The sequence below is a fragment of the Triticum urartu genome, chromosome 2 (assembly GCF_003073215.2).
Source record: "Triticum urartu cultivar G1812 chromosome 2, Tu2.1, whole genome shotgun sequence".
NCBI classification, from domain to species: Eukaryota; Viridiplantae; Streptophyta; class Magnoliopsida; order Poales; family Poaceae; genus Triticum; species Triticum urartu.
Window position 1 is genome coordinate 478382275 of NC_053023.1, and position 12852 is coordinate 478395126.

A 12852-nucleotide genomic window follows, 5' to 3' on the forward strand; every position below is an offset into this window, starting at 1 on the left:
GGAGGGGAGCGGGGAGGCAGCGAAGGAGAGACGCTGCTTTTACTCGGGCGCCGAACAATGGAGTAAATAAGGGAGATTCGTCGTGGCTGAGTATAATTTTTACTCCACTGATGTTGATTGAGGATCGGCTAGGTGCTGTTTAGAGGAGTAAACCCGAATTTCTACTCCTCTAACCGGTTATAGGGGTCGGTTAGAAATGTCCTAGTTACCATTCTACCAATGACACATATGGTGTCCAGCTTCTTTTTTTGAAGAGATGTCCCACTTTCTTTTTTTTGAAACGTGGGGCAAAAGATTTGCCCCTTTTCATTAATTAAGAGAGGAAGAAGTCCGACAAAGTTTCAAGACAAAGAAAGAAAAATAGCCCCCCACCAGGGGTGCATGACACACCATCTTTACTCTCCCTGCAGAATGTGCCCCAAATATTTCGCACCCGCGGCCGCCCAAGTCCCCCCCCCCGCCCCCCCCGTATGGTGCGAAGGAGGATGATTGGGGGTGCGTACTTGCTTCGGAAAACCTGTGCGTTCCTTTCATCCTAGATTGTCTTGCATACTAGCATAGTGAGGGAAGGCATTGTCCTTCCATGGATCCTTTGGGTGAAGGCCATGTCGAACCACCAATCTTTGATGCTCCTGCAGTTTGCCCAAACTAAAACATTCAAGCTGATGAGTTGAAGCCAATCCTTCATCAATCCCCATAGTCTCAACGTGTAGCAACAGTTGAAAAGAAGATGCTCGACGGTTTCCTGCTCCCTCCTACAAAGAGGGCAAGGGCCACAATTTGGCCATCGACCCCCTCCGGGCCAAATGGCCAACCGTCCAAATCTTGTTTTCAATTACTAACTATGCAAGGAATTTTACATTCGGTGGGCAGGTCTTCCAAACTACCTTGCGCATTTCAAAACAAATGATGGATAGAAATTGCGCATTGTAGGCGGAAGAGGCAGTGTATTCTCCTAAGGTTGTATGCTTCCACAAGATGGAATCCTTAGCATGTTCGTCGGGCGGAGACCGTGGAGTGAAATCCATAGCGCTAGAAATTGTCTCAGGTGTTCAAGAGAGGACGCGACCACAAGGTTGATTTTGCTAATCAATGCGTCATTATGCAGAGCCTCCCTGACTTTCCACTATTTACGCGATGATACCTAAAAGTTCAGGGGCGCGATGTCCATGGGCTTGCACCTATTTAGCCACGGGGATTCCCAAAAGGGCGCACGAGCACCGTTGCCAATGGTGATGGTCGTGCACACGTAGAAGAAGTATTTGTCCTCATCATCACATGGATTACCCAAGCCAACCCACAACCTCGTTGGCTCGGTCCATTTGATTTAGAGCCACCGCAAGCAGAGAACTCAGCAGAATTTCTCTAAATGCAGCACCCCAAGTCCCCCAAGGTCCTTGGGTCTGCAGACACGCTCCCAACTGACTTTGCACTAGGCCCATCTGACAAAGGAAGGGTTGCTCAATTTTGTTGATGTTGTTTAGGGTGCCCTGGGGGATGGGTAGGGTAGTAGCAGTGAAAACAACATGCGCTGTCAGGTTCGATTTGACCAGAACAACTTGGCCCAGAGTTGCAATATATCTCCCTTCCCATGGCACAAGTCTTCCCACAACTTGATCCTCCAGGTATTGGAAGTCGGTGCGTCTGAGCTTCCACATCGATAAGGGCAGCCCCAAATATTTCAGCGGGAAGGAGGCTCGCTTTGCAGGGAGCCCATGGAGGATGGCATCAAGATTGTGGTTCTGGCACCGAACTGGGACGACAGAGCTCTTCGAGAAATTGGTGCAAAGGCCAGTAACCTCCCCGAAGCCTTTCAGAATGGTAGCAAGGTTGGTCGTGTCCTCCTTGATAGGCTTGACAAAAACTGCCGCATCATCAGTGTAGAGCGAGGTTCGGAAGGTAGACATGCGTCCCCTAATCTTGTGTAGCATCTGTGCCTGGTGGCCAAATCCGGAACTTGCTGCAGCGGGTCGATGGCAATGGAAAATAATAGTGGGGAGAGCGGGTCACCCTAGCGGAAACCTTGTCCATGCGAAATTGGAGGACCCGACACCCCATTTACGAGGACACGAGAGAAGGATGTGCGAAGGAGCGCCGTAATCTGGTCCCGGAAGATGCTCGGAAACCGTCTCCGCTGTAGGAGGTCCAAAATGTCCCAGCGCACAGAGTCGAAAGTTTTGCAGATATCAAGTTTCAACGGGAGTGAAGGTGTCTTGCTCTTGTTGAGGCATTTAACAAGATTGCGCACATACATGTAGTTGTCATTGATGCTTCGTTTCTTAACGAACGCACTCTGAGCATTGGTGACCAAGTGATTGCTTGTATCTGCATTGATAATTCCCTGGAGAGGAGGGGATGATGTAGCACAACAAGGGTAAGTATTTCCCTCAATTATGAAACCAAGGTTATCAATCCATTAGGAGAACCAAGCAGCACTATGTAAACATCACCTACACACAAACCATAAAAACTTGCAACCCAACATGTAAGAGGGGTTGTCAATCCCTCCTCGGTATTGAGATAGATTAAATTGTATGAGAGTGGAATAGATCTAGCAAAAACACAAAATAAAATAAGTAAAGAAAAAGTGCAGCAAGGTTATTTTGGATTTTTGGATGAATAGATCTAAAAATAAGATGATAGGAAATAGACCCGGCGGCCGTAGATTTCACTAGAGGCTTCTCTCGAGAAAATAGCATATGGTGGGTAAACAAATTACTATTGGGCAATTTATAGAAGAGCAAATAATTATGACGATATCCAAGGCAATGATCATGTACATAGGCACGCTACTTCTTGAGCTTGCATTGATTTTTCCCTTGAAGAGGAAAGGGTGATGCTGCAAAGTAGAGATAAGTAGTTCCCACAGTTAAGAACCAAGATATCAATCCAGTAGGAGGCACAAGCAAGCCCCCAATATATGCACTTGCACAAACTAACAAACACTTGCACTCAACGCGAAGAAGGGGTTGTCAATCCCTTCACGATCACTTGCAAGAGTGAGATCTAATAGAGATAGATATAAAAGATAAGTAAAAGGCAAAATAAAGTAAACACAAATAAATTGCAGCAATGTATTTTTTGGTTTTTGGTTTTATAGATATGAAAATATATGATTGATAATAGACCCGGGGGCCATAGGTTTCACTAGAGGCTTCTCTCTTGAAGAAAGTATACGGTGGGCAAACAAATTACTATTGAGCAATTGATAGAAAAGCGCAAAGGAATGACGATATCTAAGGCAATGATCATGAATATAGGCATCACGTCAGTGACATGTAGACCGGCTCCCACCTGCATCTACTACAATTACTCCACACATCGACCGACTCCTACCTGCATCTAGAGTATTAAGTTCATAAGAATAGAGTAACGCCTTAAGCAAGATGACATGATGTAGAGGGATAAACTCAAGCAATATGATATAAACCCCATCTTTTTATCCTTAATGGCAACAATACAATACCTGCCTCGCTACCCCTTTTGTCACTGGGTGAGGACACCGCAAGATTGTTTTGGGAATCATTTCATGGAAAAACAAAAAATTCTACGCACATGCAATGATCTATCCATGGAGATGCATAACAATGAGGGGAAGAGTGTGTCCACGTACCCTCGTTAACCGTAAGCGGAAGCGTTTCACAACGGGGTTGATGTAGTCGAGCTTTCTTTGCAATCCAACCGATCTAGTACCGAACGTATGGCACCTCCGCGTTCTGCACACGTTCAGCTCGGTGACGTCCCTCGCCTTCTTGATCCAGCAAGACATCAAGGTAGTAGATGAGTTCCGTCAGCACGATGGCGTGGTGACGGTGATGGTGAAGTAATCTCCGCAGGGCTTCACCGAAGCACTACAAAAATATGACCGGGGGTGTAAACGGTGGAGGGGGTGCCGCACACGGCTAACAATTGATCTGGTGTGTCCTAGGCGCCCACATATATATAGGTGGGAGGGAGGGAGGAGCAGCCAAAGGAGCCGCCCAAGTAGGAGGAATCCTACTTGGGGTCCCTCCCAAGCCGCGCCCCCTTTTCTTATTTGGAGTGTGGGGAAAGGCAGGGGAGGGTGGCGCCTCCCCTTTTCCTTTCTCCCACGAGAGGGAAAGGTAGTGAAGGAAATATGCCCTAGAGGCAATAATAAAAGTTGCTATTTGTATTTCCTTATATGTTTATTATTCATGCTAGAATTGAAGGAAATATGCCCTAGAGGCAATAATAAAGTTATTATTTATTTCCTTATATCATGATAAATGTTTATTATTCATGCTAGAATTGTATTAACCGGAAACATAATACATGTGTGAATACATAGACAAACAGAGTGTCACTAGCATGCCTCTACTTGATTAGCTCGTTAATCAAAGATGGTTATGTTTCCTAACCATGAACAAAGAGTTGTTATTTGATTAACGGGATCACATCATTAGGTGAATGATCTGATTGACATGACCCATTCCATTAGCTTAGCACCCGATCGTTTAGTATGTTTCTATTGCTTTCTTCATGACTTATACATGTTCCTATGACTATGAGATTATGCAATTCCCGTTTGCCGGAGGAACACTTTGTGTGCTACCAAACGTCACAACGTAAATGGGTGATTATAAAGGTGCTCTACAGGTGTCTCCAAAGGTACATATTGGGTTGGCGTATTTCGAGATTAGGATTTGTCACTCCGATTGTCGGAGAGGTATCTCTGGGCCCTCTCGGTAATGCACATCACATAAGCCTTGCAAGCATTGCAACTAATGAGTTAGTTGCGAGATGATGTATTACGGAATGAGTAAAGAGACTTGCCGGTAACGAGATTGAACTAGGTATTGAGATACCGACGATCGAATCTCGGGCAAGTAACATACCTATGACAAAGGGAACAACGTATGTTGTTATGCGGTCTGACCGATAAAGATCTTCGTAGAATATGTAGGAGCTAATATGAGCATCCAGGTTCCGCTATTGGTTATTGACCGGAGACGTGTCTCGGTCATGTCTACATTGTTCTCGAACCCGTAGGGTCCGCACGCTTAAGGTTTCGATGACAGTTATATTATGAGTTTATGAGTTTTGATGTACCGAAGTTAGTTCGGAGTCCCGGATGTGATCACGGACATGACGAGGAGTCTCGAAATGGTCGAGGCATAAAGATTGATATATTGGACGGCTATATTCGGACACCGGAAGTGTTCCGGGTGATTTCGGAGAAAACTGGAGAGCCGGAGGGTTACCGGAACCCCCCCCGGGAGGAGTAATGGGCCATATGGGCCTTAGTGGAGAGAGAGAGGGGCAGCCAAAGGTGGGCCGCGCGCCTCCTCCCCCTGGTCCGAATTGGACTAGGAGAGGGGGGGTGGCGCCCCCCTTTCCTTCTCCCTCCCCACTTCTTTCCCCCTCCTAGTAGGAGTCCTACTCCTACTAGGAGGAGGACTCCTCCTTGGCGCACCATAGGGGCCGGCCGGCCTCCTCCCCTTGATCCTTTATATACGGGGGCAGGGGGCACCCCTAGACACACAAGTTGATCCACGTGATCATATTCTTAGCCGTGTGCGGTGCCCCCTTCCACCATAATCCTCGATAATATTGTAGCGGTGCTTAGGCGAAGCCCTGCGATGGTAGTACATCAAGATCGTCACCACGCCGTCGTGCTGACGGAACTCTTTCCGGACACTTTGCTGGATCGGAGTCCGGGGATCGTCATCGAGCTGAACGTGTGCTAAAACTCGGAGGTGCCGTAGTTTCGGTGCTTGATCGGTCGGGCCGTGAAGACGTATGACTACATCAACCGCGTTGTGCTAACGCTTCCGCTGTCGGTCTACAAGGGTACGTAGATCACACTCTCCCCTCTCGTTGCTATGCATCACCATGATCTTGCGTGTGCGTAGGAAAATTTTGAAATTACTACGTTCCCCAACAGTGGCATCTGAGCCTAGGTTTTATACGTTGATGTTATATGCATGAGTAGAACACAAGTGAGTTGTGGGCGATATAAGTGATACTGCTTACCAGCATGTCATACTTTGGTTCGGCGGTATTGTTGGACGAAGCGGCCCGGACCGACATTACGCGTACGCTTACGCGAGACCGGTTCTCCCGATGTGCTTTGCACATAGGTGGCTTGCGGGTGACAGTTTCTCCAACTTTAGTTGATCCGAGTGTGGCTACGCCCGGTCCTTGCGAAGGTTAAAACAGCACCAACTTGACAAACTATCGTTGTGGTTTTGATGTGTAGGTAAGATTGGTTCTTGCTTAAGCCCGTAGCAGCCACGTAAAACTTGCAACAACAAAGTAGAGGACGTCTAACTTGTTTTTGCAGGGTATGTTGTGATGTGATATGGTTAAGACATGATGCTAAATTTTATTGTATGAGATGATCATGTTTTGTAACCGAGTTACCGGCAACTGGCAGGAGCCATATGGTTGTCGCTTTATTGTATGCAATGCAATCGCGCTGTAATGCTTTACTTTATCACTAAGCGGTAGCGATAGTCGTGGAAGCATAAGATTGGCGAGACGACAACGATGCTACGATGGAGATCAAGGTGTCGCGCTGGTGACGATGGTGATCACGATGGTGCTTCGAAGATGGAGATCACAAGCACAAGATGATGATGGCCATATCATATCACTTATATTGATTGCATGTGATGTTTATCTTTTATGCATCTTATCTTGCTTTGATTAATGGTAGCATTATAAGATGATCTCTCACTAATTATCAAGAAGTGTTCTCCCTGAGTATGCACCGTTGCGAAAGTTCTTCGTGCTGAAACACCACGTGATGATCGGGTGTGATAGGCTCTACGTTCAAATACAACGGGTGCAAAACAGTTGCACACGCGGAATACTCAGGTTATACTTGACGAGCCAAGCATATACAGATATGGCCTTGGAACACGGAGACCGAAAGGTCGAGCGTGAATCATATAGTATATATGATCAACATAGTGATGTTCACCAATGAAACTACTCCATCTCACGTGATGATCGGACATGGTTTAGTTGATTTGGATCACGTAATCACTTAGAGGATTAGAGGGATGTCTATCTAAGTGGGAGTTCTTTAAGTAAATTAATTGAACTTAAATTTATCATGAAACTTAGTACCTGATAGTATCTTGCTTGTTTATGCTTGATTGTAGATAGATGGCCCGTGCTGTTGTTCCGTTGAATTTTAATGCGTTCCTTGAGAAAGCAAAATTGAAAGATGATGGTAGCAATTACACGGACTGGGTCCGTAACTTGAGGATTATCCTCATTGCTGCACAAAAGAATTACGTCCTGGAAGCACCGCTGGGTGCCAGGCCTGCTGCTGGAGCAACACCAGATGTTATGAACGTCTAGCAGAGCAAAGCTGACGACTACTCGATGGTTCAGTGTGCCATGCTTTACGGCTTAGAATCGGGACTTCAACGACGTTTTGAACGTCATGGAGCATATGAGATGTTCCAGGAGTTGAAGTTAATATTTCAAGCAAATGCCCGGATTGAGAGATATGAAGTCTCCAATAAGTTCTATAGCTGCAAGATGGAGGAGAACAGTTCTGTCAGTGAGCATATACTCAAAATGTCTGGGTATAATAATCACTTGATTCAATTGGGAGTTAATCTTCTAGATGATTGCGTCATTGACAGAATTCTCCAATCACTGCCACCAAGCTACAAGAGCTTCGTGATGAACTATAATATGCAAGGGATGAATAAGACTATTCCCGAGCTCTTCGCAATGCTGAAAGTTGCGGAGGTAGAAATGAAGAAAGAGCATCAAGTGTTGATGGTCAACAATACCACTAGTTTCAAGAAAAAGGGCAAAGGGAAGAAGAAGGGGAACTTCAAAAAGAACAGCAAGCAAGTTGCTACTCAAGAGAAGAAACCCAAACCTGGACCTAAGCCTGAAACTGAGTGCTTCTACTGCAAGCAGACTGGTCACTGGAAGCGGAACTGCCCCAAGTATTTGGCGGATAAGAAGGATGGCAAGGTGAACAAAGGTATATGTGATATACATGTTATTGATGTGTACCTTACTAATGCTCGCAGTAGCACCTGGGTATTTGATACTGGTTCTGTTGCTAATATTTGCAACTCGAAACAGGGACTACGGATTAAGCGAAGATTGGCTAAGGATGAGGTGACGATGCGCGTGGGAAACGGTTCCAAAGTCGATGTGATCGCAGTCGGCACGCTACCTCTACATCTACCTTCGGGATTAATATTAGACCTAAATAATTGTTATTTGGTGCCAGCGTTAAGCATGAACATTATATCTGGATCTTGTTTGATGCGAGACGGTTATTCATTTAAATCTGAGAATAATGGTTGTTCTATTTATATGAGTAATATCTTTTATGGTCATGCACCCTTAAAGAGTGGTCTATTTTTATTGAATCTTGATAGTAGTGACACACATATTCATAGTGTTGAAGCCAAAAGATGCAGAGTTGATAATGATAGTGCAACTTATTTGTGGCACTGCCATTTGGGTCATATCGGTATAAAGCGCATGAAGAAACTCCATACTGATGGGCTTTTGGAACCACTTGATTATGAATCACTTGGTACTTGCGAACCGTGCCTTATGGGTAAGATGACAAAAACACCGTTCTCCGGTACTATGGAGAGAGCAACAGATTTGTTGGAAATCATACATACAGATGTATGTGGTCCGATGAACGTTGAGGCTCGTGGCGGATATCGTTATTTTCTCACCTTCACAGATGACTTAAGCAGATATGGGTATATCTACTTAATGAAACACAAGTCTGAAACATTTGAAAAGTTCAAAGAATTTCAGAGTGAAGTTGAAAATCATCGTAACAAGAAAATAAAATTCCTACGATCTGATCGTGGAGGAGAATATTTGAGTTACGAGTTTGGTGTACATTTGAAAAATTGTGGAATAGTTTCGCAACTCATGCCACCCGGAACACCATAGCGTAATGGTGTGTTCGAACGTCGTAATCGTATTTTACTAGATATGGTGCGATCTATGATGTCTCTTACTGATTTACCGCTATCGTTTTGGGGATACGCTCTAGAGACGGCCGCATTCACGTTAAATAGGGCACCATCAAAATCCGTTGAGACGACGCCTTATGAACTGTGGTTTGGCAAGAAACCAAAGTTGTCGTTTCTGAAAGTTTGGGGCTGCGATGCTTATGTGAAAAAGCTTCAACCTGATAAGCTCGAACCCAAATCAGAGAAATGTGTCTTCATAGGATATCCAAAGGAAACTATTGGATACACCTTCTATCACAGATCCGAAGGCAAGACTTTTGTTGCTAAATTTGGAAACTTTCTGGAGAAGGAGTTTCTCTCGGAAGAAGTGAGTGGGAGGAAAGTAGAACTTGACGAGGTAACTGTACCTACTCCCTTATTGGAAAGTAGTACATCACAGAAACCTGTTTCTATGACACCTACACCAGTTAGTGAGGAAGCTAATGATGATGATCATGAAACTTCAGAACAAGATACTACTGAACCTCGTAGATCAACCAGAGTGAGATCCGCGCCAGAGTGGTACGGTAATCCTGTTCTGGAAGTCATGCTACTAGATCATGATGAACCTACGAACTATGAAGAAGCGATGGTGAGCCCAAATTCCGCAAAATGGCTTGAAGCCATGAAATCTGAGATGGGATCCATGTATGAGAACAAAGTATGGACTTTGGTTGACATGCCCGATGATCGGCAAGCAATTGAGAATAAATGGATCTTCAAGAAGAAGACTGACGCTGACGGTAATATTACTGTCTACAAAGCTCGACCTGTCGCAAAAGGTTTTCGGCAAGTTCAAGGGATTGACTACGATGAGACCTTCTCACCCGTAGCGATGCTTAAGTCTGTCCGAATCATGTTAGCAATTGCCGCATTTTATGATTATGAAATTTGGCAGATGGATGTCAAAACTGCATTCCTGAATGGATTTCTGGAAGAAGAGTTGTATATGATGCAACCAGAAGGTTTTGTCGATCCAAAGGGAGCTAACAAAGCGTGCAAGCTCCAGCGATCCATTTATGGACTGTTGCAAGCCTCTCGGAGTTGGAATAAACGCTTTGATAGTGTGATCAAAGCATTTGGTTTTATACAGACTTTTGGAGAAGCCTGTATTTACAAGAAAGTGAGTGGGAGCTCGGTAGCATTTCTGATATTATATGTGGATGACATATTACTAATTGGAAATGATATAGAATTTCTGGATAGCATAAAGGGATACTTGAATAAGAGTTTTTCAATGAAAGACCTCGGTGAAGCTGCTTACATATTAGGCATTAAGATCTATAGAGATAGATCAAGACGCTTAATTGGACTTTCACAAAGCACATACCTTGACAAAGTTTTGAAGAAGTTCAAAATGGATCAAGCAAAGAAAGGGTTCTTGCCTGTGTTACAAGGTGTGTAATTGAGTAAGACTCAATGCCCGACCACTGCAGAAGATAGAGAGAAAATGAAAGATGTTCCCTATGCTTCAGCCATAGGCTCTATCATGTATGCAATGCTGTGTACCAAACCTGATGTGTGCCTTGCTATAAGTCTAGCAGGGAGGTACCAAAGTGATCCAGGAGTGGATCACTGGACAGCGGTCAAGAACATCCTGAAATACCTGAAAAGGACTAAGGATATGTTTCTCATATATGGAGGTGACAAAGAGCTCATCGTAAAAGGTTACGTTGATGCAAGCTTTGACACTGATCCGGACAATTCTAAATCGCAAACCGGATACGTGTTTACATTAAACGGTGGAGCTGTCAGTTGGTGCAGTTCTAAACAAAGCGTTGTGGCGGGATCTACATGTGAAGCGGAGTACATAGCTGCTTCGGAAGCAGCAAATGAAGGAGTCTGGATGAAGGAGTTCATATCCGATCTAGGTGACATACCTAGTGCATCAGGTCCAATGAAAATCTTTTGTGACAATACTGGTGCAATTGCCTTGGCAAAGGAATCCAGATTTCACAAGAGAACCAAGCACATCAAGAGACGCTTCAATTCCATCCGGGATCTAGTCCAGGTGGGAGACATAGAGATTTGCAAGATACATACGGATCTGAATATTGCAGACCCGTTGACTAAGCCTCTTCCACGAGCAAAACATGATCAGCACCAAGGCTCCATGGGTGTTAGAATCATTACTGTGTAATCTAGATTATTGACTCTAGTGCAAGTGGGAGACTAAAGGAAATATGCCCTAGAGGCAATAATAAAGTTATTATTTATTTCCTTATATCATGATAAATGTTTATTATTCATGCTAGAATTGTAGGAAATATGCCCTAGAGGCAATAATAAAGTTATTATTTATTTCCTTATATCATGATAAATGTTTATTATTCATGCTAGAATTGTATTAACCGGAAACATAATACATGTGTGAATACATAGACAAACAGAGTGTCACTAGTATGCCTCTACTTGACTAGCTCGTTAATCAAAGATGGTTATGTTTCCTAACCATGGACAAAGAGTTGTTATTTGATTAACGGTCACATCATTAGTTGAATGATCTGATTGACATGACCCATTCCATTAGCTTAGCACCCGATCGTTTAGTATGTTGCTATTGCTTTCTTCATGACTTATACATGTTCCTATGACTATGAGATTATGCAACTCCCGTTTGCCGGAGGAACACCTTTGTGTGCTACCAAACGTCACAACGTAACTGGGTGATTATAAAGGAGCTCTACAGGTGTCTCCAAAGGTACATGTTGGGTTGGCGTATTTCGAGATTAGGATTTGTCACTCCGATTGTCGGAGAGGTATCTCTGGGCCCTCTCGGTAATGCACATCACATAAGCCTTGCAAGCATTGCAACTAATGAGTTAGTTGCGATATGATGTATTACGGAACGAGTAAAGAGACTTGCCGGTAACGAGATTGAACTAGGTATTGAGATACCGACGATCGAATCTCGGGCAAGTAACATACCGATGACAAAGGGAACAACGTATGTTGTTATGCGGTCTGACCGATAGAGATCTTCGTAGAATATGTAGGAGCCAATATGAGCATCCAGGTTCCGCTATTGGTTATTGACCGGAGACGTGTCTCGGTCATGTCTACATTGTTCTCGAACCCGTAGGGTCCGCACGCTTAAGGTTTCGATGACAGTTATATTATGAGTTTATGAGTTTTGATGTACCGAAGTTAGTTCGGAGTCCCGGATGTGATCACGGACATGACGAGGAGTCTCGAAATGGTCGAGACATAAAGATTGATATATTGGACGGCTATATTCGGACACCGGAAGTGTTCCGGGTGATTTCGGAGAAAACCGGAGAGCCGGAGGGTTACCGGAACCCCCCCGGGAGGAGTAATGGGCCATATGGGCCTTAGTGGAGAGAGAGAGGGGCAACCAAAGGTGGGCCGCGCGCCTCCTCCCCCCTGGTCCGAATTGGACTAGGAGAGGGGGGGGGGGGCGGCGCCCCCGTTTCCTTCTCCCTCCCCACTTCTTTCCCCCTCCTATTAGGAGTCCTACTCTACTAGGAGGAGGACTCCTCCTTGGCGCACCATAGGGGCCGGCCGGCCTCCTCCCCTTGATCCTTTATATACGGGGGCAGGGGGAACCCCTAGACACACAAGTTGATCCACGTGATCATATTCTTAGCCGTGTGCGGTGCCCCCTTCCACCATAATCCTCGATAATATTGTAGCGGTGCTTAGGCGAAGCCCTGCGACGGTAGTACATCAAGATCGTCACCACGCCGTCGTGCTGACGGAACTCTTCCCTGACACTTTGCTGGATCGGAGTCCGGGGATCGTCATCGAGCTGAACATGTGCTAAAACTCGGAGGTGCCGTAGTTTCGGTGCTTGATCGGTCGGGCCGTGAAGACGTACGACTACATCAACCGCGTTGTGCTAACGCTTCCG